We start from the raw sequence: 20,861 nt of genomic DNA on the forward strand, positions 1-20,861 counted from the left end.
GCATCCAACATAGTCAGCCTTCCAGCACCATCCTCAATGCTGGCACAACCACAAGGTAAGTCACTCTTCCTATCAATTGCTGAATGGAGTAGTATGTTCTGATATTTGTATCTATGGTATGGGTGTGAGCATGCAAGGGAATCGGGTGGCTGAATGGGATGGCAGCAGATAGTGGACAGCTAAATGGGAAGCATGAAATCCATAAAAAATACTGGTGTCAACAAAGTAGGCAGTACTAGACAAGGTGACAAATCCTACTGCAGTACATGTAGTGGGCCAAATGTGTGTCCATAGGACACACACATGCATGTCAGTGAGGGTCACATACCCAACAATAGCCTCAGCCAGCAGAACAGGTGTAGATGACCATAAAGAAAGGCTGTGCTAAGGCCTACAATTAATGGCAATGGAGAACAGGCCCCCCTCCAGACCTACACAGACAGACTACAACAGGTCAGGCAGTTGTATGTTAGTTCTGAAGGGTAAGAAGTCTGAAACTGAAATGTAGGTCAATAAAACCTAAGATCTGTACACTACTGATATGCCTCCAGTCTGCATGATAGGTCAGAATAAAAAAATGAAATGGAAGCCAGAGTACCTGAAATACCAGTGCAGTCATAGCAAATGTTTACAGTTGTTAGGTGTGCCCCCCCCCCACACACACGCACACACACACAATCCGATTGTAGAAATGCAGTAACATATACATGTGGGTTTAATAACAGTGGAGCACATATTACCTGAGCTGGCCCAATTTACAGGATAGATTGTTGCATGTGTACAATATGCACGGGTCCATGTGTTAGGTTGTTGTGTGTTCAATATTGTCTGGAAGTGGTCAGCATGTACGCATGGGGGGTTGTGTCTCGGTGGCCTATGGCCAGTGCTGTTGATGACAGGGCCATGTTCCGACAACTGCAATGCCAGCCACAATGCATCTCAGCAATAAGCATGTCAGCAGTCATCCATACTCACTGTTCAGATGTCAATATCTGTCACCATCCGAAAGATGGACATGCCATGAATGTGGGCCCAAGCATGCACACAGTACAAAGGTGGAAGTACCCTAGACAGAGTACATAAAATGTAACTGTCACTTGCACACACCTTTGGAATTGTACATACAGGTTAGCAGCACATTAGTTGTCTGTGAGGAATGGAATACTGATGTAGTCTGGACAATCACTGGCAGACCACAAAAGGCACAGTTATGAAGTAATGAGAGACTGCCTATGTCCCCACACAAGGCAGCATAAGGGGAATGTCCCATGTATATCTGTGAGTCAGCTGCAAGTAGCTTCCATATCACACAAGCACTCAGCTCAGCCCACCATCAGCCACAGATTTATCACAGGTCATATCCCTGCTATTGGGAATGAGTACAATATGACCCCCACCTCTGTATGGGAATACCCACAGAATGCAGCATGCTGAAGAGGTGTCCCATGCAGGTGTATTCCCTAGCTGTAAGCAACACCCTGCCGGCATCCACACCAATGGATTACTATGGGCAGGAACTATTGCCATTAACACCTCGCACACTTACCCTGTCACCTTGGGGGAATCCAGTGGCTCGCAGCCTGGGACTGTAGGAGTGACAATGCACTGGCCTGCTACAGATGGCCTGCATCACTACCAAATGCCCTACAGTCCTCTGTCAAAGGCCTGTGCATCACCCATACTGCCAATGTATGTTATCTCATGGGGTCCCAACTAACAACATAACACAGTCCACAGAATACAAATGCAAGGTCATGTTGACAAATCCCAGTAGCATGCCCAGTATGTCCTACTGCATGAACTGTGGACCAACCCCTAAATACCGCTGGGATGAAGGGACAACTATAGGGATACTTCTCAGATATCACTCGCATAATGTTAGGAAGAGGATAGAATAACAGAGTGGGGGGTGTAGAAGAATGGACATTCCATGTGTGAAGTCTGAAACTCTGATGTGTGCTCATACTATCCCTGCCTGCAAACCCACCAATGGGTGGCTACAAACCTGCTTGTAAACTACAATGTGAAGGGGAACTGACCAGATATATGAGCCCTGCCTCTGGGTAACCTGGGTGAATCTGCACAGCTGAGAGGTATGGCCATAGCAGGATATGGCCATTCTGTCACATCGATATATGCACAAGCAGGTGATCTTCAGCCACCACAGTACCAAGGTATTGGACCATTTACACAGACCCATCAGCAAGTGTCTGCAGCTACCCCTTCAGAATGGCATGGGTGTGCAAGAATATGTAGGCTGCAGACCACAATACTGGACACTGCTTCATTCATCTTGTATTTCCCAGGAAATAACTGTGAGCAATAAGTATATCTTTTAGTAGCTGACGACATAATACATCACAGTGTAAAACAGTATGTATGTCTGAATATCTCTCTAACACCAACCATGTAACACAAGCAGCACAGACACAATGTTTACAGTATCCCACTATATTCGCCCATTGTGACTCTATATTGTCAAGCTATCTACAGATATCCTGCAGAAACAGGTTGCTAGCTGTAGGTGTAGAACACCAAATCCTGGACTGGAGTACAGCCTACCTGGAATGGATTCACACACTCAGTAGCTCCTACACTTAAAGAAATGAAGCCCGTGTCTGACAACAACAGTGGACTATACATATCTGTCAGTCACAGATGTCTGTGCACACACATCACATTGTACACCATTTATGCTTTGCACACACATTGGATAGAAATACTCACACATATCCAAGGCCAACACACTATAATAGGTCAAACATACACAAACAGAGATGTGGAGGGGGGAGATTGAGAGACAGACAGTGACAGAGAGAATTCCATCATGAGGCCTGTCCCACCCACCACACATCCGATTGGCCAATATCACATGATGTGCTGATGTCAATCACTGTAGACGTTGCTTTTGGTAGCCCTCAGTTATATAGTGTCTTGTAATACGATAGTACAAATCAGTATTCATGTAGCATTTGTATACCCAGTCCTGTCAAATGTAAAGTTGCGTGTGACTGAGTGTTGTATGTGTGTTTCCAGAGGAATGGTTTATAGCCCATTCACACATACTGCATTTCCCATGTTAGCACTCCTGCTGATGTCAGTCACCTTTAAATAACCCTCTGGCCAAGTCTCAACCCTATAAGCTGTGTGGTGCTTGCGATACATGTGTAATACTGTAGTGTAGAGAAGTAGTTAGGAGTTCTAGTCCCAAACGTGGCAACTGTGAAACTGTGTGTTTGTGTGTGTGTGTGTGTGTGTGTGTGTGTGTGTGTGTGTGTGTGTGTGTGGAGATGAATGATTTTGAGGCCACTCACAGTCACTACACCTCCCATTGCCCTACTTTAGCAAGCCTGCTGATGTCAGTTACTTTGAAATAACCCTTTGGAGAGCTGCCAGCCCCATAAGCTCTGTGGCACTTGCGATAACTGCATACTGCTACAGTATAGCATACTAGATATGAGTTCAAATCCCAGACATGGCAACTGTGTGTGTATGTGTGTGGATATGAATGATTTTGAGGCCATCCACAGTCACTACACCTCCCATTGCCCTACTTTAGCAAGCCTGGCGATATCAGTCGCCTTGGAATAACCCTTTGGAGAAGTGCTAGCACCATAATCTCCATGGCGCTTGTGATAAATGTGTAATGCTATAGTGTAGCATATCTAGTTATGTAGGAGTTCTAATCCCAGACATGACAACTGTGAAATTCTGGGTGTGTTTGTGTGTGTGGAGATGAATTATTTTGAGGCCATTCACAGTCACTACACCTCCCATTGCCCTACTTTAGCAAGCCTTCTAATGCCAGTCACCTTGAAATAACCCTTTGGAGAAGTGCCAGCCCCATAAGCTCCATGGCACGTGCAATAACTGCGTAATGCTATAGTGTAGCATACTAGTTAGGTAAAAGTTCTAATCCCAGACGTGGCAACTGTGAAACTTTGTGTAAGAGAGTGTGTGTGCATTTGATGATACCTGATTTTATGAACATTCACACTTACTAGTTTAATGGGGTGGAATTAATATCAGTTTTATTTATGCAATATCTCGACTTACTAAGGCTAAAGGTATAGTAAACAGACCTTGCAAAACAGAATATCTTTATGTAACTAAAAAAAAAAGAAAGACTGACATAGGATTTGTACAAAATGGTGATATTATTGGGTCTCTGATCATAACATTATGATTGAGTCTCCAATCAAATTGTCTTCTGCTTTCCTGCACATGTGCTGGAACAACCACAATCTGTTCTCTTTGACCTTTTCTGCAATTGGAGCTACTTTGGTTTCTGCTGTGATGTCCTTATTTCTTTGTTTGGCCCACAGTGTGCATCCTACAACCTATCTCAGGCACTTCATTTCTATTACTTCTATCTTCCTCAGCTGTTCTGCCTTTACTGCCCAGGTTTCTGTACCATGCAGTAGTGCTGGTCACACCACTGTTTTGTACACCTTACTTTTCAGTTTCTTTTGTGTTCTTCTGTCATACCCTATGCCTGACACACTGTGCCAGTTGGCTGCAGCCCCTCTGATTCTAGCTTTGACCTCCTCCTCATTCAGACTTCCCTTCTCTTATTTATTATTATTTATTTATTTATTTGCATTTCTTTACCAGGGTGGTCCACTGGGCCAAAAAGTGCCCATTTTCAGTGGAGGCCCAGGGAGAAAAGCTCCACATACAAAAGAAATTTAAATGCAATCACATTTTCTACATACAATGAGAGATAACAACTTAAAAAATAGACATACGATCTTATTACAAATTTCTAGCTAGAATAACAAAAGCAGTGTACATCATATACAAAATATACAAAGTATAATATATAATCTGCTTTGGATACTGTAGAGTGAAGACTGCAAGAGATAGTTGCATAACTGTTAAGCAGAGGGGAGAAAAAGTTACTGAGATCAGGTGGGGGAAGATGCTCTGTAGTCGTAGCCACAAGTACATTGCCATAGGGCTAAGAGATCCTGTTTTAGAGATATGTGATTGCAAATAGTTCTGATAGACCTGGGTAGGGAATTCCAAGTTTTAGCAATGGTACATGAGTAGAGAGATTGACCAACTGCTAGATTGGGTATTTGCACTTTTAGATGGAATTGATTTTCAGATCTGAGTTGTCAGGGGGGCTTATGGAGAGTAAACAGGGGGTGAGGGATGGACAATTGGAAGGTTTGGTAATGCATATTGTAAACTGTGGCTAACTGCAAGTAGGTTAGGTGGTGGGGAAGTTTGAGCCATTTTAGTTTGGGTAGGGAGATGCAACGATCCCTCCCAGATACCTGAAGCTATGAGCCATTTATTTTATTTTACCTTCTATCTCAGTTTTCAGCTTCTTCTGATTTCTCCCATTGGTTCCTTCATAACTGTCATATCTGTATTCAGCATTTCTGGTGTTTAACAAGAAATTAGAAGCAGGACATTTCCAAATGTATCAGAATCAGAGAATTCCTATTAACATGACAAATGTTGTTTGGGGAATTGCTCACAATAAACTTGCAATTAAGAGCTTAAAGGACTGTAAAGTGATATGAGACATTTTTCTGGACTTGTTTCTTACCTGACAAAGATGCACATGCCCATTTATTTTTTCTTTGTGTTCTTTACTGTATCATATGATCATAAGAGATTACTAGGCTATCAATCAGGTCATTTTAAGCCTAGCCATTTCAACCGAATGTAGTAGCGTAGAAGTACTAGTCAATACCCAAGATTGCATTTAGTGATGACTGCCCATTGCCAGGAGGGTTGTGGGCTCTATCCCCAGTAAGAATTTACGGTGCCCCATCCACTCATCCAGGCTTCTCTTGAGCAGTGTCATAGAGATGTTCTGTTTCACATGAACTGGTAGCCTGTTCCAACGATGCGGCAGTCACTAGGAGATAAATCTGTCCCTCCAACATGTCCTATTTAAGTCACATGCCATATTTAAGTCCCTGAAATGGGTAGCCTTAGACCTATTTGACTTACGGGTATGCAGTAAGTTCATTAGGTTTGGGTCTTGGGTTCCTCTGTAGGCCAGGCATAAGTCTCCCCTAAGAAGACTATAAGACACAGAGTATAGTGACAGGGATTTTAGTCAGTCCATGTCAGGCACGTCCTGGAGGCCCTTGATCTTCTTTGTTAGAAACCTCTGAGGTCTCTCTAATTGCTGGAGGTGCTTAGTACAGTACATACAGAATGGAACTTTATACCCAATTATAGGCTGGACAAGTGCTGTGTATAGGGGGGGTATAACTTCTGTTGCTCTCGAGGCGATGCCTTTACTAATCAAGTGAGCTACATGGAAAACTTTCCTTACAATGGTAGACACATGGTAGCTGAAGTTAAGGTTGTGGTCACCTTGTGACTCTTACCACTTCCTAGGTATTTAGGGTATTGTTATTGATTTGATAGTGTGAAGGGACATTGTTTGTGCTGAAGGGAATGATGATACATTTCTTTGCATTCAGCTTGAGACTGTGATACACCAGCTGTTGGTCTGTGTGAGACCCCCCTGGAGTATAGTGACATCATTTGGGGATTCAAATGATTGCACCTAGTATGTAGTCATCTGCAACTTGGTCAGCCGTAACCTTTTAGTTTCTACCTGAACTTCTGAGAAGTATATATCAAACAGTAGAGGGCACAGCACTGACCCTTGTGGCACCGTGCTAGTAACAGGTCTGCGGTTGAAGTGGAGTCACCCACTTTGATAGTGTGTGTGTTTGGTTTGTGAGCCAGTTGGCAACCCATCTTACAACGAAGGAGTTTATGTTCAGTTTGCTAAGTTTATCATTAATGCCTGAAGGTGAGATTGTGTCAAAAGCCTTTGCCAAGTTGATGTATGCTGTGTGCACAGATCTGCCCTCATCAATGGCCTTGGTCACACTTTCAAATAAATCCACCAGGTCTGACAGGCAGGATCTGCCTTTCAAGAAGCCAAATTGGGTAGGATCCAGGTTTTGGAGGTCACCTATATCTTTATTTATGAGGTCCACAATGATACGTTCCATGGCCTTTCAGATGAAGATGGTCAGGCTTATGGGGCTGTCATTCCTGGGTCGACGGAATAACTGTAGCTGTTCTCCATTCCACAGGAACAAAGCCTGTGGTTAAGCTTTGATTGAAAAGGGTACTTAGTGGTGATGCTAGTTCATGTTTGAGCTTGTTTAGAAAACAGCCTGGGATGTCATCTGGTTCCATAGAAGTTGTGTTCTTTGCCTTGGATAGGGCTTTGAGGACTTGCTCTTCAGATATGTAAGGTGGGGGGAAGTTTGGGGGAGGGTTTGTCGAAAGTTGGAGAGGATAAGGAAGTGAAGTTTTTGCCATACCTGTCTGCTAGCAGGTTTGCTATCTCTGTGGGGTCAGAGTGTGTGTGTGATACCATTGGGCACCAGTTCTGCACATGCTTGGGCCCTACCCTTTAGGTTTTGTACATAGCTGTAAAAAGCCTTATCCTTGTCTTTGTGTTCTTGGACAGCAAATGTTTGCATTTATTGTAGAGTTTGTTGATGCTGGAAGTCCACCATGGCAGCTTGATTTTACTTGGGGCTCTGGCTTTGATTCTATCTGGTATGGCCGTGTTTATACACTTATGCAAGTGATTGTACAGGGATTTAGTGTAAGATTTGGCGTAGTTACCACTTTCAGCTTGGGGTGGGGCTTGGAATGCATTTATACCTTCACCTAGGAGGGTATAGTTTGCCTTGGTGAAGTTTTTTAGTCTGATTTCACCCTTTGTGAGTTCTGGTGTTAGTGTCAGTTCAAAGGTGACTGATTTGTGGTCAGTTTAAACTAATGAAGGTCCAACAGTTGCAGCACTGCACCTGTTTCACATGTTGGTGAGAACCAGATCTAGAATGTTTCATAAACCGGGTTACATCTCCTACCACACGTTCAGACCATGAACGGAAGGCATGAAAACTCAAGGAGGCAGTGTATCAATATTCATTAAAGATAAATACACCTCCAGATTAGTTAAAGTGTATCAATATTCATTAAAGATAAATACACCTCCAGATTAGTTAAAGTGTATCAATATTCATTAAAGATAAATACACCTCCAGATTAGTTAAAGTGTATCAATATTCATTAAAGATAAATACACCTCCAGATTAGTTAAAGCGTATCAATATTCATTAAAGATAAATACACCTCCAGATTAGTTAAAGTGTATCAATATTCATTAAAGATAAATACACCTCCAGATTAGTTAAAGTGTATCAATATTCATTAAAGATAAATACACCTCCAGATTAGTTAAAGTGTATCAATATTCATTAAAGATAAATACACCTCCAGATTGGTTAAAGTGTATCAATATTCATTAAAGATAAATACACCTCCAGATTAGTTAAAGTGTATCAATATTCATTAAAGATAAATAACCTCCAGATTAGTTAAAGTGTATCAATATTCATTAAAGATAAATACACCTCCAGATTAGTTAAAGTGTATCAATATTCATTAAAGATAAATACACCTCCAGATTAGTTAAAGTGTATCAATATTCATTAAAGATAAATACACCTCCAGATTGGTTAAAGTGTATCAATATTCATTAAAGATAAATACACCTCCAGATTAGTTAAAGTGTATCAATATTCATTAAAGATAAATACACCTCCAGATTAGTTAAAGTGTATCAATATTCATTAAAGATAAATACACCTCCAGATTGGTTAAAGTGTATCAATATTCATTAAAGATAAATACACCTCCAGATTAGTTAAAGTGTATCAATATTCATTAAAGATAAATACACCTCCAGATTGGTTAAAGTGTATCAATATTCATTAAAGATAAATACACCTCCAGATTAGTTAAAGTGTATCAATATTCATTAAAGATAAATACACCTCCAGATTAGTTAAAGTGTATCAATATTCATTAAAGATAAATACACCTCCAGATTGGTTAAAGTGTATCAATATTCATTAAAGATAAATACACCTCCAGACTGGTTAAACAGTATGATTCCCTGGAGACACTTCAGGTGCAACAAACTGTTGGTAGGACACCTATTCAAGTCATTGCTAGCTACAGGACTCCCCTCTATGAATCAGGACACTCACTCTGCCTACTTGGATCTACTGGAATCCATCAAGATACATACGAATACCATGGTTCTGACTTGGTAAATTACTCGCTTAAACTCACTTGTCCAAAAGTTCCTCAATTTCATTAACTCCAACGCCGTGGACCAGCTACTGGACACCCCAAGTAGGGGCACCAACATCCTGGACTTGGTGCTTACAAATATGGGGGATTGCTGTAGCACCCCCACTGTAAGGACTTCCCTGTCAGATCTGACCACAAATCAGTGTCATTCGAAGTAACTATCACATCTGACCCCCCCCCCCCAGCAGCAACTAAACTAAAAAACTTCTCCAAAGCAGATTATATCCTTCTAAGGAAAGGTATAAATAGCTTCACTGCATCTCCTCCCTCAGATGGAACTGGCAACTATGCCAAGTCCTACACCAATGCTTTTTACAAACACCTGTGTAACTTCATTAACATGGCTATACCTGATAGGACCAAAACAAGCTCTCCAAGGAAGAGCAAACCTGCCTGGTGGACAACTGATGTTAACAGGCTTTACAATAAGAGGAAGAAATTGTTGTCCAAAAGTAAGAGGGAAGGTGCTGTAAACGCAAAACACTCCTTCCTCAGATTAAACAAGCAAATAAGACTTCTTGTGAAGTCCTGCAAACAAAACTATGAATCCAAATTAGCATCCTCAACTAAGAACGACCATAAGGTGTGCTGCAGTTACATTCGTACCCTAAAAGGTAAGACCCAGATTTGCACTGAACTGGTAGTTAATGATACCACATACATTGAGCCTGTGGACATAGCAAACCTGTTAGTTGACAGGTTCTGTAAAAACTTCACTCCCCTCTCCTCATCACACATACCCCTTCACATTCCTTCCACCTGTCCCCCATCTTGTATCTCTAGAGCAGGTTGTATATGCCCGCTCTAAGGCCAAAAACACAGCATCTATGGGACCTGATAACATTCCAAGCTGCATCCTACATGTGCTCCAACAAGAACTAGCAACACCATTGGGTACTCCTTTCAGTCATAGTCTAAGCACCGGCTTGGTCCCAGCTGAATGGAAAATGGCCAACATCATCCCCTTGCACAAAGGTGGTGCTTACACTAACCCCAGGAACTATAGACCTATAAGCCTGACTAGCCTTATTTGGAAGGCCATTGAGTGAATCATCATGGACCTTATCAACAAAGATATAGGCAATCTCCAAACACTTGACCCTACTCAGTTTAGATTCGTCAAAGGGAGATCATGCCTGTTAAACCTGGTGCACTTATTCGAGACAGCCGCCAGAGCCCTGGATGAGGGAAAAACTGTGCATACAACCTACTTGGACTTGACCAAGACTTTTGACACTATTTCCCAGTCTGGCATGATTGACAAACTCACCTAACTAGATATCAACCCTTATATTGTTAGGTGGGTCACTAAAAGGATCACCAATAGAACCCATACAGATAAAATAGGGGAATTTACCTCCAACAGTAGATCCATAACCTGTGGTGTTCCACAGGGGTCAGTCCTGGGACCTCTACTACTCAGAATCTATTTCTCTGAAGCACAACCAAAACCTAAAGGTCTGTGGCTAACAAAGTTTGCTGATGACTGCAAACTGGGAGTGGTCATAGAATCCCCAAATGAGGTCAACATCCTATAAGAGGGTCCTACGCAAACAAATGATTAGTACCAAAGTCACAGCCTTAAACTCAATGCAAAAAAAATGTATTATTATCTCTTTCGCTAAGAATAAAGTTCTGACTATCACATCAAAAGAAACACCCTAAGCATGCACTCAGTGGTGAAAGACCTGGGCACACAGGTTGACAGCAACCTTACCTTTGATCACCATGTCTCCACAGTGGTAAGAAGGGCATTCTATATTGCTCATCTCATAAGTAAGGGCATTGCCTCCAGAAAAAAGAAGTTATATCCTCCCTGTACTTTTCCCTCATCAGGCCAATAATTGAGTACAACGCCCCTTTTGGTATGTATCTTTCCAAGCACATGCAGGAATTGGAGAGACCACAAAGGTTCCTGACAAGGAAAATTCATGGTCTTCAGGATCTGTGCTATGTGGATCAGTTGAAATCACTGTCACTATACTCTTGTTTCATACAGACTACTCACAGGTGATCTCTGTCTTGCATATACAGCTACGTGCTCGAGAGACTTGAACCTCAGCACTGAAATAAATAGGACATGCTGGATGGACAGATTCATAACCCAGAGGCTCCTTTCACTCTGGAATAAAATCCCAGTCCAGGTTAGGCAGAGTCCCTCATTGACTCTCTTCAAGAGGAATCTTGATGAGTGGATGGGAGATCGTATGTTTACCCTGGGTATCACTTCTGTGTCACTGTTAGACAGAGGCACAGTATACTAACCTCAAAAAAGGGCATAGCAAAATTAATTTAAAATGGGTGGCGAAAGCCAAACACACTCTGGCAAGGCTTATAAATGCCCTAGGGCAGATAGCCTAGTATGAACCTATGAACCTATATAAGGCTATCTCTGACTCTGATTTATTGGAAATGCTGTATATCTGTAAGTCCAATGGCTCATGGGTTACTCGCTCTAAAGACCTTAACTTGGTATGTAACATTAATAGAACCTGCTGGAAGGACAGATTTGTCTCCCAGAGGTTAGACTCTCAGTTCATGTAAAGCAGAGCACCTCTTTGGCCCTCTTCAAACGCAATCTGGATGATTAGATGATTGTGTCCCTCTTGGACATGGGTATTAGGTGCTGATCATGGAAATAAGGGTAGAACTTGGCTAAGCTTTTAAGGGCCCTAGGGCCATTAGCCTAGTAACTTCCTATGATCCTATGGTCATATGAAATGCAGGGTACAAATAGAAATGTTGCAGGAAACACATTTGGATAGAAATGAGTATGAGAATTTGACAAAGAAAGAATTCAGGGTGGGCATTCAGCAGAATATCAGGGGCAATGGAAAAAGCGAGTAAAAATGCTGATTGCTAGAGGAGGCCCAAGAGTCATAGTAGAGGAAATATGATAATAATGGTAGATTTGTGCTAGTATGGAGTTATTTAGCATTGGAGGAGGATTATGCTGGCATGCATTTATATTCCAACTAAAAATGCTGTTGCATAGTGTAAGAAATTTTTGGGAGAAATAATACGTTTTCTGCAGAGAATATTATTTATGGGCATGGACTGGAATCTGGTTTGCAATAGTGAAGATGCACTGGGGCAGCCTAGAAGGTAAAATATAACAGAGGGTTGATTTCTGAAGACATGTATGAGACTGTTTGGTATGGAATATGTGAATTCAGTAGTAGGAAACTGGGTAGAAATGACATATTATTCCCCAAGGTACAATAACCAGGCTAAACTGGATAGAAATATTTCACAGGAGCACATCTTTATGTAAAAGCGTTGAAACACATCCAATAACTGTTTTAGATTGTGCATAAAGAAAAACCAAGAACAAGATGGATGGTAATGAAGTAAAAATGAGACACTGGTGCTTTCCCACTTATCCTTTCAAGGCAGAGGAATTTAAGGAATGGCTAGTAGAAATGATTCAGTGATTAAGGAAGACAGAAATGTCTTCAGAATGGATAGCTTGTATGAGGGATACAATGAAAACAGAGTTTAAATGGTAGAAATAAGAGACAAAGCAATATGGTTAAGAAGTAATACGAATTATGCAGAGGGGTTGACAAAGACTGAAGTATTGCAAGACAGGGGGACTCTGTCAGAACAAGAAGACTGGAAACTAAAAAGTGCCAAAGGGACTATTTAGATAATAATCATAAGCTTGGAAATATTGCTGTTATGCAACCATTTTTATAACAACTTCAGAGAACATACATTTTTAGCACAATGATTTAGGGAATAGAAAGTAAAAAGGGTTGGTATCAATGTTATAAAACCTACAAGAAAAATAACCAGAGATCATATAGAGATATTAGAGATGTTTATTGTTTATCTATTATTTGTTTTTGTTAACTGGGAAAGTCCAATTGGGATAAACACCTGTTTTCAGTGGCAGCCCAGGGAGAAAAGCTCCACAGTTACAGACATTGACATGGAAAGAAGAAAACACAATAGGAAATATCAGCCAAAAATGTAAAAATTACATAGAGTAATTTAAAAGCATCACAGGTAAAATTGCAAGTGATTACAAACACTTTAGGAAAATTTGGATAAAGTAGAGGAATGTGAAAATGAAGAAAAGGCACAAATAGAAACATTTATGAAAGAATTATACCATGGTTAGAGGAATATGAGGCTGAACAATTAATAGCTAAGATAGGAAGAGATTAGATAAAAATGATGGTATATAATTAATTCATGGGAAAGTCTCTGGGAACACATGATATTCCAGTAGAGGTTTGGAAGCTGGGGGGGAAGAAAGTGATAAAGATCCGGAATGTTTTTTTAACAATATTGTAGGGCGGGGGGGGGGGGGTTACCAGCATCTTGGAAGAAATCTGTGGTGGCTGCATTATCCAAAGAGGGTAGAGAACCTTTAGACCCAGATTCATATAGACCCATTTCAATTTTAAGTATGTATGTCAACACTAAGAGACTGGCCAAGATGTTGCCAATGTTTATAGATATGGATCAATATGAATTTGTGGAAGGGAGGCACATGTTTAACAACCTTAATAAAACACAGAATAAGAAAGCATTGCTATTGTTGGTGGGTCTTAATGCACAGAAAGTATTTGAGTCAGCTGGGATTTTATGAGTAGGGCAATGGTAGCATCTGCAATCTCTGATAGAATAAAAGGGTTAATTATGAGGGTATATGAAAGACTGGAGACAAGAATTAAGGTGAGAGTGTTCCTCTTCAACAAGCTGTGTTTGAACAGTGGGACCAGGCAGGGGTATCATCTTTCCACTCTATTTCCTTTATATTTAGTGTTATTGGCTGAGGAAATAAGGGAGTCTCAAATTAAACTATATAACTGGTATGGTAATCAAGAAAAGTTAGTTATATTTAAAGATGATCTTATTCTGTACTTGATAAATAAAAAAAGACAAGTTTTTGGTATCGTGGAACATTCTGAGACAATTTTGGGACTTTTCAGATAAGTTTATTAGTACTTACTAGGCTGTTGATCTGTGAGGATCCAAGAAGCCCATCTTTGTGTCCCCATGGTAGATTTTAGTCCCTATATTTTGCATACAAATAACCTATAGATGGCCAAACAAGGATATGTTGAACTATTTAGATGTTTCCCCTATCCGTGAGAGGCAGGGGTTCTAAACCTGGGGGTAATTAACAGTTACCCATCCTTTCATCCAAAATACATTACACTGGAGTAAGAGAAGTACTTTGCTTTATGTGGAAGTGGTATTCTCTGTGATGCAAACCTACCCCCCCCAAGTTTGATTTATTTTACAAAGGAGATTGAGATCCCTTGGGCAGGTGTTGATACCAACGGACTTGTGAATAAATGGAGGATATAAAATCAATGATGAAGAAACAAAGACTGTAGCAGTAAACTATGTACTCACACATTGGTTGGTTTAGTAATGCCCATATTTATGGCGACATATTAAGATTAAGTATTTAGGTGTATGGATTAAAACGATTGTATTATGGCAGCTAAGGATATAAGAAGAGACTAAACAAAACACGATACAAAAAATGAGAATAAAGGAACTCTTGATTATGGATATGGATAATAAGACAGAAGGAGGGAAAATGTCCTTTTAATTTAATATATAGGCTAGGCATGTTTTTATCAACTAGAGGAGAATGTTGATAATTATTGTGGGCAATAATAACAAAGTGAAATAATTTATTTCTAAAGAGGGCAAGAGTTAAATTGGATAAATTGATTCTCCCTATAGAACAAGGTGGTTTAGGATTGCCTGAGTTGAAGGGATAGTTTAACACTATATGGTTAAGGCTCATATACATGACAGAAGTAAAAGGTTATAAATCAAATTGGAAAGGGATAATGATGTAACGGGATGGAGTTGTAGGAATAAGGAAAGAGTGGAATTTTAGATACAGATTGAGCCTTAAGGGGAATAACAACCACACACAATATTATAGTCATAAAGTAGCACAAACTATTCTAAGAACTAAGGCAACACAGGAATGGAAGAGAGACATTTTACTGATAAGAATAACTGCAAGTAGGAGTTTAGAAAATAAGGACAATGATGCTGGAATTTACTGGAGAAAATTAGCAAAGGAACCAAGATATTAGAAACAAATAACTAGAGAGAGGAAAGTAATAAAGTGGGATTAGGGCAGGCAGAAGTTTGACTGGAGGTTAGAGATGGCCTTGTGAATTTGCTCAGTGAGTGGCCACCACCATCAGAAAACCTGGCTCCACAACAAGGCCAGTCCAGGATGCTCGGTTGGTCATGGTATAGGCAAATGACCATATCATGAGCAGCTGTGTATGATAATGAGGCAAAAAAAGTGGTTGAGTGATTCAGAAACATATAAATGCTGTGCTCAGATTGAGGAAATCGCTAAGTAATGTTAGAGGTTGCTGCAGCTTTATTAAATGTGTATCTGTAAGAGGCTATTATTACTGTCTCCATGCACAATGGTGCACAACATTGCCTCAGGAGGTACAAGTTATCCAACCATGCTTAAAATTTCATGGACTTCATAATGCATTGTGGTCTGGTATCATGTTGATAGGGACACCATTCAAGAAATTGTGGGCCTGTGTTACCTCGTTTGCACCCTGTAGGAGTCATGGAGTGCCTATCCCAAGGGATACTAAGGTATGTGTATCTTCACATATATTAGCTACACATACCTTTCACTGACTTACTGGGGACACAGTGGGGGTATCCCAGGCATCTTCCTCAAAAATATTCCGGCAGTGACTCTAAGCCATGCTTTAGCATGTGGGGGAGCATATGTGGTCCGTGTATTCCTCAGAGGAGAGAACCAAGATCATGTGAGATTTTTATGATACAGCCCATTTCTCTGAGGTACTGGGGGTTCATATACTGTATCCATATTAAAACAGGCCCCACCTTTTAAACTGGAAAGGTGTAACATGAACTGCAAAGGGTAAAATATTACTCTATCAACTTTCAAGTTATCATCTAGAGTGTGTTTAGGCTACACAGACAGTTATCATGACTCCCACATATGGTATGGCTGTGGTCTCTTCCAAAGGTTTACAAGACGTGACTTCCCATAGGGGCATCTTGTTGGTATTACTGGATATGCGATGGAACTCTAGCTCATGACACACATACAAAATCATCAATATACAACGGATCATGGTTACTATTGTGTAGAATCAAAAAAGTAACATTACTGAGCAGGTGTTTAGGCTGCTAAAGGCGGCATGCTTTCACTATCTTGATTCATCTGGTGATGTTCTGCAGTATGATCCTGTCACGTGTGCAAAAATAGTGTCTATGTTGAATGTTACACAATATTATATTTAGTAAGCAGTTAGGGCAACATGGTCACTTGCAGGTCCAGCAGTTCCCAGTACAACAGGTAATGGAAGCGTAGTCAGATAAGGAGTTAGAGGACGTGCCAGCAACAGGGGATGATCATGCCAGATAGGGGTGGGCATATTATGCCATGGAACTAGAAAGAGGCAACTGCTTGCACACAGCTTCAGCATATAGTAGTCAAGAGTTAAGCAGATACACTACAAAACGATTATGCATGCAAAATCAACATTAGGCTATGCTTACTGACCATGCTATGCATCAGACATAGGCACCACAAGTAACAATGTACAGAGGGAAGGGCACAGGTATCATAATTTGCATGGGTGGAAAAGGGAGCACAGGAGTGTATGTCTTTCACAGGGAAGTGAGTGAGTTTGAGTGCTGAGGAGTATGAATGTAAAAAGTGCTTTTTTGTGAAATGTCAGTGTTGGGAGCATTTAGTGTTTAGAAGGGCCATTGTCCATGGATGTGTGATGTACTGGGGGCTGCAGCGATGTGAGTGGGGGTCTGCAGGGACACAGCCACAACAGTCATTGCAACACTGCAGTTGGGTCTACTAGACAAGTCCAGGACTTGCATGGAAGAGGGTTCAGCACCCTGTGCATGCCTCCACCAATGACAGCTGGTTCTACCAGGAGTTGTGCATGCCTCCACCGATGACAGCTGGTTCTACCAGGAGTTGTGCACGCCTCCACCAATGACAGCTGGTTCTACCAGGATATGTGCATGCCTCCACCAATGACAGCTGGTTCTACCAGGAGTTGCGCACGCCTCCACCAATGACAGCTGGTTCTACCAGGAGTTGTGCATGCCTCAACCAATGACAGCTGGTTCTACCAGGAGTTGCACATGCCTCCACCAATGACAGATGGTTCTACCAGGAATTGCACTTTGTGTAGCATGACCCTGGCTAGATGATGGTGTGCTGCATGACCTTGAGTAACATTTGCTTAATTTGTCAACTTGACAATGAACATGACCAAGAAGATAGCCTCTCCTGTGAGAAGACACCTCTGCAACAGATGACCATCATCATCTGCAACCACCTTTTTCCCATTTTCTACCTGAAGTGAGGGTGTCGTATCAACTGTTGCTATCTCTCTATTCAGAGCCACTCTCCTACCTGCTTCAATCTTGTGCCTGACTGTTGCAAGTCTTTTTTAACAAAATCCATCCATCTCTTTGCTGGATACCCTCATTTCCTCTTACCTTCTTCCTGTCTGTTCCATATCTTCTTCATCAGATTGTCTTCTGCTTTTCTGCATGTGCCCAAACCACTGTAATCTGTTCTTTATGGCCTTTTGTGCAACTGGTGCTACTTTGGCTTTTGCCCTTATACCCCCTTTCTTCGTCTGTCCCACAGCCTGCATCCTACTACCCATCTCAGGCAAGTCATCTCTATCACCTCTAGCCCCCATATCTGCTCTGCCTTTACTGCCCAGGTTTCTGTACCTTACAGTACCACTGGTCACACCACTGTTTTGTACAGATTACATTTCAGCTTCTTTGGCATTTTACCTGGCATACACTACCCTGACACTCTGAGCCAGTTGGCTGCACCCCCCCTGATTCTAGCTTTGCCCTCTTTATTCAGACTTGCCCTATTCTCATCCACCCCTCCCTGATACTTGAGGTTGTTCACCTGGTGCACTATTTTCCTTTCTACCTCATGTCTCAGCTTCTTCTGATTTCTCCATTTCTACTGTTATAACTGTCTCATCTGTACTCACGTTCATTCCAAGTGACTTCAGTTTTGCATTCCATTCTCCTATCCTTTGCTGCAGTTCTTGCTCAGAGTCTGTCTGTAATGCCACATGGTCTGCATATAGCAGCTTTGCTGATCTGTCCCCTATGACCCGTTTGCTAATGTAGTTTATCACCCACCTGTGAGACCGAACACTAACAGTACTTGAGTCACTGGGTCCTTTTACATAATGCGCACTAATTATACCAGTGTTTCTGGGATTTTGAACCACCACAGAACTGCCCAAATCAGTTTCTTAGGACCTTGTCACATGCTTTCTTCAAGTCTATACCAAATTGGAATGTTTCCTCATAGATTCATAGGTAGGTACTAGGCTATTGGCCCTAGGGCCTATACAAGCCTAGCCAAAAAGGTACCCTGGCTTTTGCCACCCAAGAAAATTATTTTCCTGTGCCCCTGTCAAGCAGAACCACAGAAGTGATCCCCGGGATGAATTTCCTATTACCCGTCCAATCATCAAGATTTTTCTTGAAGAGTGCTAATGAGGAGCTCTGTTTGACATAGATAGGTAGTCTGTTCCAGAGTATGGGAAATCTATCCCTCCAGCATGTTCTGTTTATTGTAGTGATAAGGTTTTAGTCCCTAGAGCATGTAGCTTGGAGGGATTGGGATTTCTTTAAGTGGAGCATGTTCAACAGCTCTGGGTTTGACATAACTTTGTATGTTAGGCAGAGATCGCCTCTGAGTAGGCGATATACGACATAGTAAAGCTGGAGTTTTTTGATACAGTCTGCGTAAGGCATCTGTTTGAGGCCAATAATCCTCTTTCTGAGGTATTTTTCGGCCTTTCCAGTTGTTGTAGATGTCTTGTGAGGTACATACCAAAAGGGGCGTTGTACTTTATAATGGGGCTAATGAGTGATGAGTAGAGGGGAACAATGACCTCTTTTTTTCTGGATGAGAAACATTTTGTGATGAGGTGTGCCACGTAGAAGGATTTTCTGACCACTGTGTCGATGTGATTATCAAAGGAGAGACTCCTGTCCACCTGTGTCCCAAGGTCTCTTATCACACTTTCAGTGTTAAATAGACTACCGCCTATGTGGTAGTCCATGGGTACAGAGTTTTTACCAAAGGGGATGACAATGCACTTTTGGCACTGAGCTTGAGACCATGTCTTTGACACCAGGCATCTGTCTCAGTGAGACCCCTTTGTAGGATGTCAACATTGTTAGGAGTTTCGATTATGGCTCCTAGTTTGCAGTCATCTGCAAATTTAGTTAGCCAAAGACCTTCTGTGTTAGCCTGTACTTCAGAGACATAGATACCAAACAGGAGAGGACCCAGGACTGGACCCTGTGGTACTCCACTTGTCACTGGGCTGAAGTCTGATTTGGAGTCTGCTACTTTCACAATGTTGGTTCTGTCAGTACGACAGTTGGCAACCCATCTTGTGACAGGGATTTATACCTAGTTTAGTGAGTTTATCTATAATTCCAGAGTGGGGGATGGTGTTGAACGCCTTGGCGAGATCTAGATAGGCTGCGTGAACCACCTTACCCTCATCTATGGCTTTGGTGACTACTTCAAAGAAGTCTATCAGGTTTAGGAGACATGATCTGCCTTTTACAAACCCAAACTGTGTGGGGTCCAGAGTTTGGAGATCTTCAATGTCTTTATTTATGAGTTCCATGATGATACGTTCCATGGCCTTGCAGACCAGGCTTGTCAGGCTAATGGGGCGGTAGTTCCCGGGGTCTGTTGTGCCCCCCCCCCCTTTGTGGAGTGGAATAACTGTCACGGTGTGCCATTCAATGGGCACAAAGCCTGAGGTGAGGCTATGATTGAACATGGTACTTAAGTGGGGTGCCAGTTCATTCTGTAGTTCATGTAGAAGGCAGCCTGGGATGTTGTCAGGTCCCATGGATGCTGTGTTCTTGGCTTTGGAGAGTGAGGTTTTTACCTGTGCAGCTGTGATTACAGGAACTTTGCATTCTTCCGGTATAAAGATGGACTCTTTAGGGGGTGAGAGGGGGGTAAAGTTAGCACTGAACCTATCTGCCAGGATGTTGGCAATATCAGTTGGTTCTGTATATTTAGTGGCATTGTGCTGTAACTCAGAGCAGATCTGAGTGTTGCCATAGAGATTCTTGACATAGCTATAGAATGCTTTGTGGTTGTCTTTAGAATCAGTGGCAATTTTGTTTTCATAACTAGCTTTGGAGGATTTTATGAGGGATCTCAGCTTTTTACTGAGGCTGATCAGGGAGTTCCTCCAATCGTGGGATTTTACTCTTTTTTGCAAAAGTTTCTTTCTTCTGTTGTAGAGTTTGTTTATGGCAGAAGACCACCAGATTGGCTTCTTTTTTTGGAGGATAGCATCTTGGTTCTGTTAGGGATAGCACGATCCATGCACTTGTGTAAGTACTTATAAAGTGCATTTGTGTAGGATTCAGCAGTCGTACCTCTTGTCCATCTGCATGGGTGTCGTGAAGTTTGCCACTTCTGTCTTAAGAAGCGTGAAGTTGGCTTTGGAGAAATATTTTACAGTTGTTTTCCTAATGGGGGGGGGGGGAGCGGGATGTGGATTTCTAGGGTGATTAGCTTGTGGTCAGATCTGACCAATGAGGAGCTGACCTCTGGTGTGGAACATCAGTCACCCATGTTGGTGATGACCAGGTCTAGGATA

This window comes from Protopterus annectens, chromosome 4.part0 (genome assembly GCF_019279795.1).
Source record: "Protopterus annectens isolate FY-2018-M chromosome 4.part0, PAN1.0, whole genome shotgun sequence".
Classification (NCBI taxonomy): domain Eukaryota; kingdom Metazoa; phylum Chordata; order Ceratodontiformes; family Protopteridae; genus Protopterus; species Protopterus annectens.